We start from the raw sequence: 13,664 nt of genomic DNA, 5'->3' as shown, positions 1-13,664 counted from the left end.
TTTTATATAAATGGGTAGAAGAAAGAGTCAATTAAGTTATTAATGTTGTTGGACTTGGATAATTATGTCAGTGTATAGCTGATTCCAATAAATTATTTAACTAATAATTAAAGTAGTTGGGGAGGAAAAAAAATCCTATGAACTGTATTGGGGAAGTGGCATTTTTCTTTTTTAAAAGCAGCTACTGAAACTAAGCAATGGAAATATGTCTGATTAGGATGTTGGCTAAGCAGCTAGGTTTGTGTCTACACTACTGGTTTCACATCCTTTCCATTCGTTTGATACAGTATTATAGCTATATATTTCTCTGTGACCATTTGTGATACGCCCTCTCATATTTGGATATTCTACTTTATTCACAGTATCTGTGTCTCTTGCACCCTTTGGTGTTGCAGTTTTAGGTATGTAAAAGTAGATGTTAGCAGGGTTTTTATTTCCCTATTCTGACTTATAAAAAAGGCAAAAAAGGCAACAACCCTTTTAGCATGAAATTGCTTTTTGTAACATCTCAAAACTGTGACCCTGTTTTAGTGCCAGATGCAAGTCTGTTCTGTGATTCTAGAAAAAATACTCTCCATTCGTTCTCTTTTTCTCCACCATAATTGATTTTAACGGGTCTGTGAATTTGTTAAAAAAAGTTTCCAAAAAGATGATTTGGGATGTTTAACAAATGAGTAAAATAATGATTCTGTTCTGGCTTTTAAAAAATCCTGCAGTGAAAGTGAAGCTTGAAGTTGCTTATTTATTTTTTTCCTTTGCTAAAGTTGAAATTCCAAGAAACAAAGGGATCATTTTAATAGAAGTCATTCCATTCCTTTAATGACATCTTTGCACAGATATGCTCAGGTGCCTCAGGAAGAAGATGCATATGTAATGTTGATTACTGGAAACATTATTAGATAAGTTGCCCATACACATCACCAAGGTGATAGAACTGATAGATAAATCTGCAGAAAAAAATGCTGAATATAAAAAGTATGTGACAAGGATGAGAAATAAGACAGGGATCCCTAAATATTAAAACAACTGGAGTCTATGGGATTTCCACCACTAAAACATGGATACATGTGGTATGGGGGTATGGTAATATGACACATAAGTAGACAATAGTCTGCTCATGTTATATATGCTAACTGACTAGATTATAATTCAGTTCCCTATTTCAACCTGCAGCTTGGTTGCTTTTTCCCGTATGAAACCATCTATATAACTTTTGCATGCTCTCAAGTTCAGCTGTACATGATTGATTCATTAGGATGGCTTTGTGTGTTGGAAGCTGTTTGAAAAGGGCTACCTCTTAAACCTCTCAATTAACCTGGTGTGTGTATCCAAGACTGATGCTTAAATAACATTGAAAGAAGATAAACAACAGTATGAATAAAGAATTCATGGCACCGTCAATACACATTTATCATGACCTGAGCATTCATTAGGATGCAATAATTAGATGCACATATCTAAAGCTCTGAACAGTATTTCAGGACAATTCCACAGCACTGGAATTAAATCAGGTCCTAATTAAACATAAGCTTCCTAAATTATTTAGGCTTTCATTTGTGAATGGATTGGAACGGCACATTCCCCACACAGTGTATCGTAGAGCTTGTTCAAATGACTGCGGATGAACTGACATTTTATATCATAAAAGCTGATTCATAAGTTGCCTCATACCATTTATAATGCAGACATACTGTTTAAGAAAGTTAACTCAGAATCTGAAGTGCATCAGAAGGACTGCTCTACCCTTTAATTGCTACAGTGTTACTTGGAATAATGGTAGGCTGCAAAACACACTGATTAGGAACATAAGGAGAGCCCTGCTAGATCAGACCAAGGGTCCAAACAGTGGGACTCATTCCCACTGCTTCGGAAAAGAAAGAAAGGAAGGAAGGAAGGAAGGAAGGAAGGAAGGAAGGAAGTAGTAGTTTTAATCAAGCGTCACTCTGCTCTGTGCTATTGATACTTGCAGATTAGCCTCTCCGTGTTTTTATGTGTTTTTTCCAATCTGAAAGGGTTCCCAGGGTACTACTGAACCTCACATGAACTGATGCGGAATGTTAGGCAATCAGAACAGTGTTCAGTCTGTGACTATTTTGTATTCTGCTTTTTTGGAATATAAACACATTCTAGATGGTGAAGTTATTTATTGAATATATGTGTCCAAAGCCTCTGAGTCATTAATTTCATGCTGGAAATTTATCTTTCTCATCCTAAAGCAAGTCCTTGTAATCAATTGTCCTTCCATAGAAAGAGTTGCAGAGTTTGATGAAGTTATACAAGTTGAAAAGTCAGCAGGAAGCCATGTTGTAATATAAGAAATGCACACACAATGTTACCGGACTCTAGATTTACACAGGGGATGGTTGAGTTGAGGGGCAGGAAAGGTTAACAAAAAATTAACTTCCCCAACATAGGCTGTTTCAAAGGGAATGGCACAGTGCAAGGAGAAAATTTCTGGCACTCATAACACCAAAACCAACTGGAGCCATGTGGGCACTACCTTTAGTCATTTCTCCTCTTGCTGAAATTTCCAATTTCCCATCTGGAAGTTGTTGGTCAAGTTTCCTTGAGGCCCAGCACAGTAACCTCGACTAGCAAACTCTTAAATTCTAGCCAAATAAACAATGCAAAAGAAAGATGAGTAAAATGTTTCAGACCAACATAAACAGTTCAGGCAAGAATAAAACCGTCTCTTCAGAAAGCAAGGTCCCTATTTTCTCCCTACCTTCATAGTATCTGCTCTGTGTGACCTTAGGCATGAAGAGACTGAAGAAAGATAGACAGGTCTTTGTCCAGCAACAAAAGCAACAACAATAAGCTACTAATTATAAGTTCACTGCCTATTGGGTTATGATATATTGATTGTAAGGCATTAAGCACCTAACAATAGGCATGCATACAGCTGCAACCTTTCCCTTCATTCTGGCTATTTGCAAATACCTACATCTGCCTAGCTAGCGTGTGTCTCCAGAGGATCCAAAAATGTGGACTACCATGTTATGATTAGCATACAAGGGGTTCTTCTGTAGTACTGGATCCCAGAAACCCTTCCAAAAGATATGAAGTATATATTGCCTTTGTGATTCAAGATGAAGCAGCAGACTCAATGTTCAGCCTAAGTGTTTGGCCTGCTATGCTGAGCATGGACTGCCAGCAGCTTGAGAAGCATCCTGGCTTTGCTACCTCCATAGAACTGGAAAACAGGGCAACTGGAAGAGTGCAATACATGGCTGGTGAGTTGTGTTCCACTCAGTCACAACTTGCATGGTCGTAAATAAATGCCATGTTCAAGCTTGCTCATGACTAACAGGGTAATCAAGCAAATTCCTTTACAAATAGGAAGAGGATTTTGCAGATCTGGCAAGATCAGGCCTAGCAGCCATTTCAGCTTTAGCAAAGAGAAATATAAAATCACCTTCTATGTGCTGGGATGCACCCCATTTCCTTTTAAAATTATTTTAAAGAAACAGTATGCTGTTGCAAAGCCTGTGGGGTTACTTCTTTTTCCTAACAATTCTAGAGCCTGTTATCATAAAGGAGGCATTTCTTGGATGGCTGGTGGTAGGTAGTTCATGTTTTTCAATCCAATTTGCAATTGTATTTGTTGCTGTATAGTGATTGTTTTGCAAAATAAAATCGCTTGTCATCTAACTGCGTGGACCCTGCTTTTTTCCCCCTTAATGCAGTTTCTCCTCCCATGTCCATGCCACGAGCAATACCAGGGTGATTCAATCAGAAAAACAAACCAGGCCATGTAGCTACAGTGGGAAGCCCATACCTCAGGACCAGCCAATCCTAAACTGGTTCTGCCCCTACAGGCGGGTGGAAGAGTTTTTATTATGTATCATGTTTAGATCCCACTTTTGCTGGAAGAAGATTCTATTCCATTCTGGGCAACTTCTTTCTTCAAAATGTGAGGCAGGGGGACACTTCAGGTACCCAGATATTTTGAGCTCACAGAGACTATGGCTGGGTCCTATGGCTTGAGGCACCAGTGCCCCACATTGTATGCCTCCAGCACCAGCAGCCCTGCCTGCCCACTTCCTGAGGTGAGATGAGGAATGTTGCCTGGCAGTGTCTCACGTAGGGTCATGGAACATCCAGGACTGCAGGGATGGCCCCCTGGTAGGGAGATGCCATCAGAACTGAGACTGGAGCTGGAAGGCATGGACATTGCATCTCCACCGCCATCTGCATTCCAACCCCTGCCGGCTAGGCTGCTGTCTCAGCATAGCCAAACTCAACAAGATGGTGACCACAGCCTCACCACCAGAGGGCCACCCCCTGAGGATGTGAAACTGGAAATCAAAGGAGCCCTCACCCCACGTTTCTAACTTCCTGCAGTGTGGGAACCTCACCAGAACTGAGATGGCCAATAATATGCTGTGCAAGAAAAGCCTCCCTTTGGTGTCTTCCCAGAAGGGGAGGCCAGCTTGCAGACCACAAGTGGAAGGAGGCACCTCAGCAGGTGGGAACACAGTTGGAAATGGAGGAGCCAGGTCCCCAGGCAGATCAGTCAGAGGAGTCCAAAGACACATCCCCTCCACACACACACCCAGAGGAACGTTTACTCACAAACAGCGTGCTATGCATCTGCTGAGCAGATAGGGTGCAGCTGGCTAGGGATCTCCTCACAGCCATGGGACTGGCTGGAGAACAGACCTGCGAACTGTTCCAACACATGAATGAGCAAGAAACCCAGAGATGGGCCACCAACCACCAAGTTGCAATCTGGCCAAGTGACAACCTGTTTTGCCCCCCTCATTTCAGCACACATGGTATCTATGAAGCTTCTGCACTCCACACACACACACCTGGTTCCTCTCCTCATCCCGCCCCCAAGTCTTACAGCATGGGGGTGGGATGTCTCCATACAGCAGCAGCAGCACAAGACTTGAGGAGCAAGGACAGGAGAGTTGCAGATGGAAGCCGTGCTTGCCATTACATTGCATGCAGGAGTCATGCAGAAAAGAAAAGGGATTTTCTGGCCAGAAGCCCTGCATCCCCTGCCCATTTTCCAAGCTGCCTTTGCCGGGGGGTGGGGGGAAGAGCCTCTGGCTGGGAATGCTCTGCATCATCCCTCGTGCAACCAGGTACTGATGGTGGCAACTTCCAGCTTGGACCAGAAGTGCCACAATGTCTTCTTCTGGGGGCAAGAAACTAACTGCAGACAGATGCACCCCCCAGCATGGGCCCTTCCTCATGAGGAGGTGTTCATGTTCTATGTTGGACATGAATGCTTCAAATGATGCTCAGTTTCATGCTCTGTTCCACATATCCAGGGCCACCTTGAGTTGTTCCACGTGTTCGGGGCCACCATGAGTTCATCAATTCCAAAATTGGACAGGATGCAGTAATGAGACATTTGATCAAGCTGAGGGAGAGCCTTGTGATCAGCCTGTAGAAACTGGGCTTCAGCCTTGGCTACCTTCTCCTGAATATCACCTTCAGTGTGGATAAGTCTATCACATGCAAGGACAGTCCATGTATTCAAGGTGGGGGATGAATGGAGAGATGTGACATTCTGGAGGCTGCGGTTTCCTTGGGCAGGGGGCTCCTTGAATTTCACACATGTGAATTTGCTTACCCCCACACAGGAATAAGTAATGCTTCAGCCAGACATGCCTCTACAGGATGGGATGAGTGTAAATTGGTGACCTGCAACAGCAGGGGGCTGGACCTGATGGCCTTCATGGCTCCTTCCAACTCTACTATTCTCTGATTCTATGATTTTAGGATGGTGCTGCAGGCAGTGGTGGACTCCAGGAGGAGGTTTCTAGATGTCTATGAGGTTTTCTAGATGGGGGCAGAATCATGGAACAACCCTCTTCTGAAATCCCCTGAAATTGGGTGGATAAACAGGAAAGAGGCCTCTTCTTCTGAAGCACCCACCCCCTTTGGCCCCCAGTCCTGGGCAACCAAGCTTTTGCTTTGTAGTCACAGCTGATGGCAGCACCCTGACGTCCTCAGAATGATCAGGCAGGAGAACTTCAGCAGCCGTGTGAGGATCTCTCTGGAAAGAGCCTTTGGGTGGCTGAAGGGGCAGTGGCATGCTCTGGAGATGTGGACACAGCACTGGGTGTGCAGCCTGTGGGGAGATGTGGGAAGGTACATTGCTGGAAGAAACCACAGAGCTGCCTGAGTGGAGTGCTGAGATCGAGGTGATTGTGGCTGACAGTAGGCCTGTCTAGCCTCCCTCACCCCCACTCTCTCAGCCAGCTGTAAAGCTGGAAAAACTGCTCTCAGAAGTACTACTGCTAGGCCCAAGTCTCTATTCCCATATGGATGCAAGGGTGATCCCCAGCGGCAGCCATGGGAGAGTGGCCTACCAGGGTTCCCTGACCTGCAAAGGGATGCTGGGTACTGGACATGGCCATGGTGCAGCTGTGCTCCCCGCAGGTGGTCCTGCAGGCACTTCTCAGTGGCCTTGGCATGTTGCCACAGCAAGAATGCCATGTGCATGTGGAGGTAGTACCTGTGTTGCCAGGGGGCAGGAAGTGCCACATCTGCATCTAGCCGCTAGATGCCTGCTGGCATGGGGAGGGACGCAATACGGGGCGGCGGGGGGGGGGGGTGTAAAATCCCAGGCACTGCTGAATATGCATAGCAACAGGAGAGTTCAGCCAGCCTATTAGTAATATGAAACCTGTGGTTTCTTCTCAAAAAAATATTTTCCATTGCCCAATTTCCTCTGGTGCTGCTGCTGAAATAAAGATGCACTTTGCAACCACTGCAACTTTCTTGTGGGGAGTGTTTGGTGAGGGGTTGGGAGGATGTGGGCATGGCTGCATACAGGCGGCTGTGTTGTCCATGGGGATGAGGCAGAGGATATTCTTGATGCTGACTAGAAGGGATGGGAGGAGATGCGGCTGTATGCGGAGCCGGAAAGCTGGAATGTGAACTGGTGAGTGGCAGAGGAGTGGGAAACTGCAATTGCTGGAGGAAAAGTTCAGATCTATGACTGGAGATTCTCTATCAAGGAAACAGCAAGACAAGCCATCGTGCCTGGTCATGAAGATGGGGGCAGAGGGAAGACACTTGGCAGGATGCTGATGTGGGGAGCAAGAAGATGCTGGCGACAGGCATGGAGCAGGGAGAAGGACAAGCCCTCACGCGAGCTCCCTGTGAGAATGAATTCATGGCAGGGGACCCCTAACCAACATGCCTGCATTTCCTGCATTTCCTGCACCAGGTCAAGCCTTTGTGAATCTTCATTGAAGGAAAGGGAGATAGGAGGGGGTGCAGATTAAAATGCTTCGATGTGGAAGAAGATCACAGCTGAAAAAGGTACAATGCAGCTCTGGCTGAGGGATGCGGGGGTGGGAAAAGCAGGGAGACAGGGGTAATAAGAGGCCTGGGATGATGAAGAGGCGGATGACATTGACAGGGATCAATCACCTTGGATTGAATACCTGGTCTGGTGGCAATGAGATATGTGCCATCATTGGGAGGCTGGAGCAGGAAGGATGGAAACCACACTAATGCAGAAACCACTTGAGCACCTGTTGGGTAGATTATACAGTTGCTTGCCGTGATGATGATGATGATGATGATGATGATTATAACATTTCTATGCCGCCCCTTGCCGAAACCTTGGGGCGGCTTACAACACGATAAAATACAATGAAATACAATAGCACATAATAAATTACCATTAAATACAAAGTACAAAAAAGACATTGGTTTACAAACATAAGATTAAAATTATCAGTATAACTTAAGTAAATAAAAATATAGGAGGAGAAAGAGAAGGAAGAAGAAGTTGCCCTGGCCAGATCATATGTTTTAACAATTAAAATGATGTTTAAATAAAAAGGTCTTTACCTGGCGCCGAAAAACCAGTAACGACGGTGCCAGGCGGACCTCTTTGGGGAGTGAATTCCATAGGTTGGGTGCACCGCAGAGAAAGCCCTCCTCCGAGTACTTACTCTCCTAATTTCTTTCATGGAGGGTTCCCGGAGAAGGGACTCTCCCGCAGATCTCAAAGGGCGGTCGGGCATATACGGACGTAAGCGCTCGTTCAGGTAGCCAGGACCCAAGCCGTTTAGGGCTTTATAGGTCATAATCAACACCTTGAATTGGGCCCGGGCTTCAATGGGAAGCCAGTGAAGCTGACGGAGGACTGGAGTCATGTGAACATAACGCCCCATCCCCGTCAGCAACCTGGCAGCTCTATTTTGCACCAATTGAAGTGTTCGGACTGTCTTCAGGGGAAGCCCCAGGTAAAGCGCGTTACAGAAGTCTAGGCGGGAAGTCACCAGCGCGTGTGTCATCGTCGCCAGGCAGTCGTACTCCAGGTAGGGGCGCAGCTGATTAATCAGCCGAAGCTGAAGGAAGGCGTTCCTCGCCACCGCTGTCACCTGAGCTTCCAAAGAAAGCTCTGGGTCGAGGAGTACTCCTAAGCTGCGGACCTTATCCCTAAGAGGGAGTGTTGCACCATTCAGGACCAGGTCAAATCCACCCTCTCCGAAGCCCGATCCGCCAACCAACAGGACCTCCGTCTTGTCTGGGTTGAGTTTCAGTTTATTTGCCCTCATCCATTCCCTTACCTCGGCCAAGCACCGGTTCAGCACAGCCACTGCCTCACCTGGATTAGTGGAAAACGAGAGGTAAAGCTGGATATCATCAGCGTATTGATGATTCCGCAGCCCACACCTCCTGATGACCTCTCCCAGCGGTTTCATATAGATGTTAAATAGCAGAGGGGATCGAATGGAGCCCTGTGGTACTCCATGGCATAGCTGCCATGACGTAGAGACATGGTCCCCCAGCACTACCTTCTGGAATTGGCCGTTGAGATAGGAGCGGAACCACTGCAGAGCAGTGCCTCCAACCCCCAATCCCGCAAGTCTATCCAGAAGGATACCATGGTCGATGGTATCGAAAGCCGCCGAGAGGTCCAGAAGAACCAACAGGGATGTACTCCCCCTGTCCTTCTCCCTGCACAGGTCACCGTACAGGGCGACCAAGGCAGATTCAGTACTGTACCCGGGTCTGAAGCCGGACCGAAAAGGATCCAGATAATCAGTTTCATCCAAGAGTGCTTGGAGTTGTCCCGCCACCACCCGCTCCAACACCTTGCCCAGAAACGGGATGTTGGCCACAGGTCTATAGTTAGTGGCCATCTCTGGATCCAGTGACGCTTTCTTCAGGACCGGTCAGACTACCGCCTCCTTTAAAGAGAAGGACCGGTCAGACTACCGCCTCATTTATAGAGAGAAACTGCATTTTGCAGATGGGAAAATGAGAGTAAAAGATGTGAACTTTCCTTTTTCACTCACTCACTCACTCACTCAGTGCATTTTCACAAGCACAGAAGGATCATTTTAAAGTAGCAAAAGTGCCGGTGGGGCTGGAAATGCTTTGAGAAGAGTTTAGATTCTAGACTACTGTAAATAATAAATTTTTCAAGGCTGTTGATCTGAAACAGGGATACCAACACATTACATTACCTAAGCCTTGCTAAAGCAGCATGAAGGCAAAGGGGAGGTGTCGGGGAGAATGAATGAGATACTTTACTCTTCCTGCACCTGCCATTTTTCACCTGCCGAGGCCCCCATTTCATTTATTACATTTCTACACTGTCCAATAACAAAAGCTCTCTGGGCAGATTACAAAGATGACAGACCTTTGAAATGAAGTAGTATTCATAAAATAAAAACAGTTTAGCTGCAGATGCACATGGATCCAAATAGTGTCCCATCACCCGATTAAAAATCATATGCTGCTAAGTGCATCAACCTATCATTTGCTGTCTTAGTCTTTTTCTGCCTTCCTCCTGGACTTATTTTCAGTGCTAGGTCTATGTTAAAAGGAGCTTGGGGAGCGTTTGCTTGGGACACCAGGTGGGCAGAGAACTGCCCATCCAAGCTTGCCAGTTCTTCCCTCCAAATACCTCCTTGCCCCCTTGCCATATCATTAGGTAAATGCTCATAAATTGAGTTTTGTTGACTTGTTAGGCTTGTAATTCACACTTTTGCCCTCAGTCTTCTGCTCCTGGGGCTTCTGCTTTGCATGGAGAACAAAATATACAAGGACAGCAACTGTTTGTGTGGTGTGAGGGCTTAGAGTGCTGGGAGATCCGACTTCTAGACTTCTAGTCTCCACTCAGCCATGGAGCTCATTGGGTGACTTTGGTCCAGTTGTGCTCCCCCAGCCCAACCTACCTCATATCCCTTTGCCTCATCTGCACAGGACTTGTAGTTGACTGCCAGCATTACTTTTTCTTCTTGAGTACGATAGCTTGGTACCTTGGTGATATGGGGGAGGGGGGCAGTGAACCTTTCCGACTTTCTACCATGCAGCCCATTATCCTGTAGAGTGGCCTCTGCTAACTGATTTTTTTCACACTATAGTTCTTCCATATCAATCCTCTGTCAGAGTGCTGATAACATTAAGCCTGGTCCTCCTAATTTAAACTTCCTGTATGGCAGCAGCTATTGCAACTGTCCAACTGCTCTGAAGTTCTTCCAGCCATGATGGTCTCATGTGTGGACCAGAGGCACAAACTGTTCTTAGCAATAAAGTTGTTCTGTTCAACCTCCATTGTGATTTGGCCTCATCTCTGAAAGAACGTACTAGATTGTGTAATCACATTTTTAGTGATATTATTAACTTGCCACATTCTTTCTTGCATTCTGGTGAAATGTTTGTGTTTTTTAGAGGCTGAGCTGGATTTTTCTTTCTTTTTCTTTTTTATACCACTCTTCCAACACTGAGCAATATTTGTGACTGCACACTTTATCAAAGGATGCCATCGGAACAAGCAAACATTCTTTCAGCGTAACTGATCTTAAATTGGCTACTGTCTCGATTCTTTTCAGTATTGTTCCTCACACAACACTCCTTGCAATCCATTCTCAGGCCTCCATCCAGGGCGGGATTGCCTGAAGCTTTCCCTTGTGCAAGCACCTGATGCAGGAACCTTGTTGCAGTTAAAGAGGGTCAGTTATGGCCAGTGCCTAAGCGAGTGATCTCTTGGGAGCCTAATTTGTGCTCCTGCAGGCCCCAAGGAGAAAAGTCACAATATCAATATAATGAGATGTTGTTACCAGATCTTGCTATGTTCCTGGCATTTTTAAAGGTAGTATGAATTCCAGGCAGAGAAAACTGACACCAAAACTGATTTTAAAAAATCTGAAATGTAACTAGGTGCTTCCACCCATCTCTTCAAAAGAAATCCCACTTTCAAGCAAAGTGTAAGGAGAAAGGGGGGTTATTTAACTGCTGAATAAATTTCAGAGGCTTTAGCCAGAAGCATCAGTGTAAGCTCAGATTTTTTTTTTCTTTCAGAATGCTCTGGATCAACAAATGCTGCCTAAGGCAAATTTGGCACCAATCTCCCTTGAAAACACTGCCTTAAGTGTTTGTTAAAACTGGAAAGATTTTGAGAGCAGCTGCAGCAATAGATAACTGGGAAATTGTGAGCTATGATATTTATATAGTGGTAGCTTGTGGTGACTTGATAATCTTCACAGTATATTATGCTTTTTCACCTCCACCATAGCTTTATTCATGGGATCTTGGTTATTTATTGTAACGCTGTATGCGCTCCATGTATCTGGGTTTATATTGGGCTGTAAATTATGGTAGGTGAGCCTTGATTATTTACTGCAGGGTGAAGAAGCAGTCAGAAAACACAACAGGAAGTGGGTATCATAGCAACTGCATGTCACTTTGTTCTCAGCCTGTTGCGTATGCATCTTACTGCTGAAGTAATGACAGAAACGTCTGCAAGCACCTGAGAGGTCTGCTGAAACCATATTTTATCCAAAAGAGATGTTTTCCCCTGATAATTATGCATCAGGCTAGATCCTTTCCCCTTCTATTTTTGGACAGGAAGAAGGCGAGCTTACTCAGTGGTGAGCAACAGCAGGCATGAACCAGGATTAGTTCTTGCAGCCAGCAGTGCTTTTGTTTTTGTTTTTTTAATTGTGGTCTTGAGGGCAGCTCTTTTTCCATCAGTGCCTTCTCTTCAGCTCCAGCATTCTGATTAACCTCTGGAACGGACACTATAGGTGCCCTGGGACTAGAATTACCACAGCAACTTCCCATGTCCCCTCTGCCTCAGGATGGATGACTTCCAATAGCACCCGGAGATCATGCTTAGTTTCCCAGGCCTGCCGGTGAGCATCGCTGGCATAGACACAACTCATTCATGCACCTGTCTGCCAGTTTACTGCCCTGCTGTTACAGAAACTCTGCATTTTACTGGTCACCCAGCATGGTGATTGGAGGAGAAATTACTTCTAGATCCAAATAAGGCATGACATCTCCTAAATGAAACTGTCCTAAAAGGATGCACAGCTGAGGCTTTGCATGCCCTGTGCTAGGCTGTGCATTCAGCTGCATCATGCCAACAGATGCAAGGGGGATAGGATGCAGGGCAATTGGAAGTAAACAGTGGCAACTTTGTTTGGGGGGTAGGATTTGCTCCTCTTATTCAGAGGGTTCATTTAAAAGATCTGCACTTCTGGAGGCAGAATGCAGAGCCATGTTGTCAAGCTAAATAGTCTCTGCTCACAGGTTAAAAAAAAGTGTGCATGTGGGTAGGATTTTTCTGATTACCAGGTCCACCTTGTATTTTACTCAGCACCTTAAAGGTATGCTTGTCAAAAATGGCCTGATAAGAGTGACAGAATTTAGAGGACAGAACAAAGGTGTTCTTTTCAAATGGAATTCACCCTGCTTTTCTATCCACAAAAGCTTTCTTCTTAAGTGACCCATGGGTAGGCTTCACTGCATTTGGTATAGCCATCTTTGAAATACAGTGTACAGATCTACTTGCCTCATCTCAAAATGGAGTGCTTTGCCTTGACCAACAACAAAGGCTATGCAGAGGCCTCACTGGGAAAGCAAAACCAAATAAGCCAGGGGCTTTCATCTTTATGGAATTCTGCAGTTTAAATGCACATTTTCTGGTCAATGTAAAGAAGGATTCCCGCTCCTAGACTGCATACTAAAATATGAGAAGATGAGGCAAAGCAGAGAATTGTCTCTAAAATGAAGGCTGATCCCTCCTTGCATTGGATTATCTTTCCAGGACTGTCTGGTTCTTGGATAGCTTAGTAAATGAATCTCTGTTCTTGCAATCTTAAAATGTCTCTCCATGGTGGCAATGATCTTGTTTCAAAGAGGTTACTAAAACATTCTGATTTTTCCTCCATCCTTCTACCAAAAATAAATGCACACTCCAACCATGGTATACTGATTAGAGTATTAGACTAGGATTTGGGAGATCCATTTTCTAACCCCCGCACCTGCCCAGCCATGATGCTCACTGGATGACTTTGGAACACTTACTGACTTTCAGCTTAACCTACTTCACAAGTTTTTTGTAAGGCTAACACAGAGAGGAAGAGGATCTTGTAAACTATTTGTGTGTGTGTGTGTGTGGGGGGGTGTTTGCAGGAGCTAAAAAGGCAGAGTATAAGTGCAGTGAACTAACTGAAGCAATGCAGCTTCTATTGGCTTTTTTGGGGGAGAGGGATTGACCTAGTATGCCATCTATTTTTTTCTCTCGTCAACAACTGTCATGTACTTCTGTTCTTCGATTGCTAAGGATTGCATGTACTTCACTTCAGGGTGGAGGCATATCCTAGTAACTGCTGGATTTTATATTTTTAGAATGGAGAATGGGGCATTGTATATTCATTCCTCCCAGT

This window comes from Varanus komodoensis, unplaced genomic scaffold, assembly GCF_004798865.1.
Source record: "Varanus komodoensis strain SLA01 unplaced genomic scaffold, ASM479886v1 scaffold23, whole genome shotgun sequence".
In the NCBI taxonomy this organism is placed as follows: Eukaryota; Metazoa; Chordata; class Lepidosauria; order Squamata; family Varanidae; genus Varanus; species Varanus komodoensis.
This window is presented reverse-complemented; position numbering follows the sequence as displayed.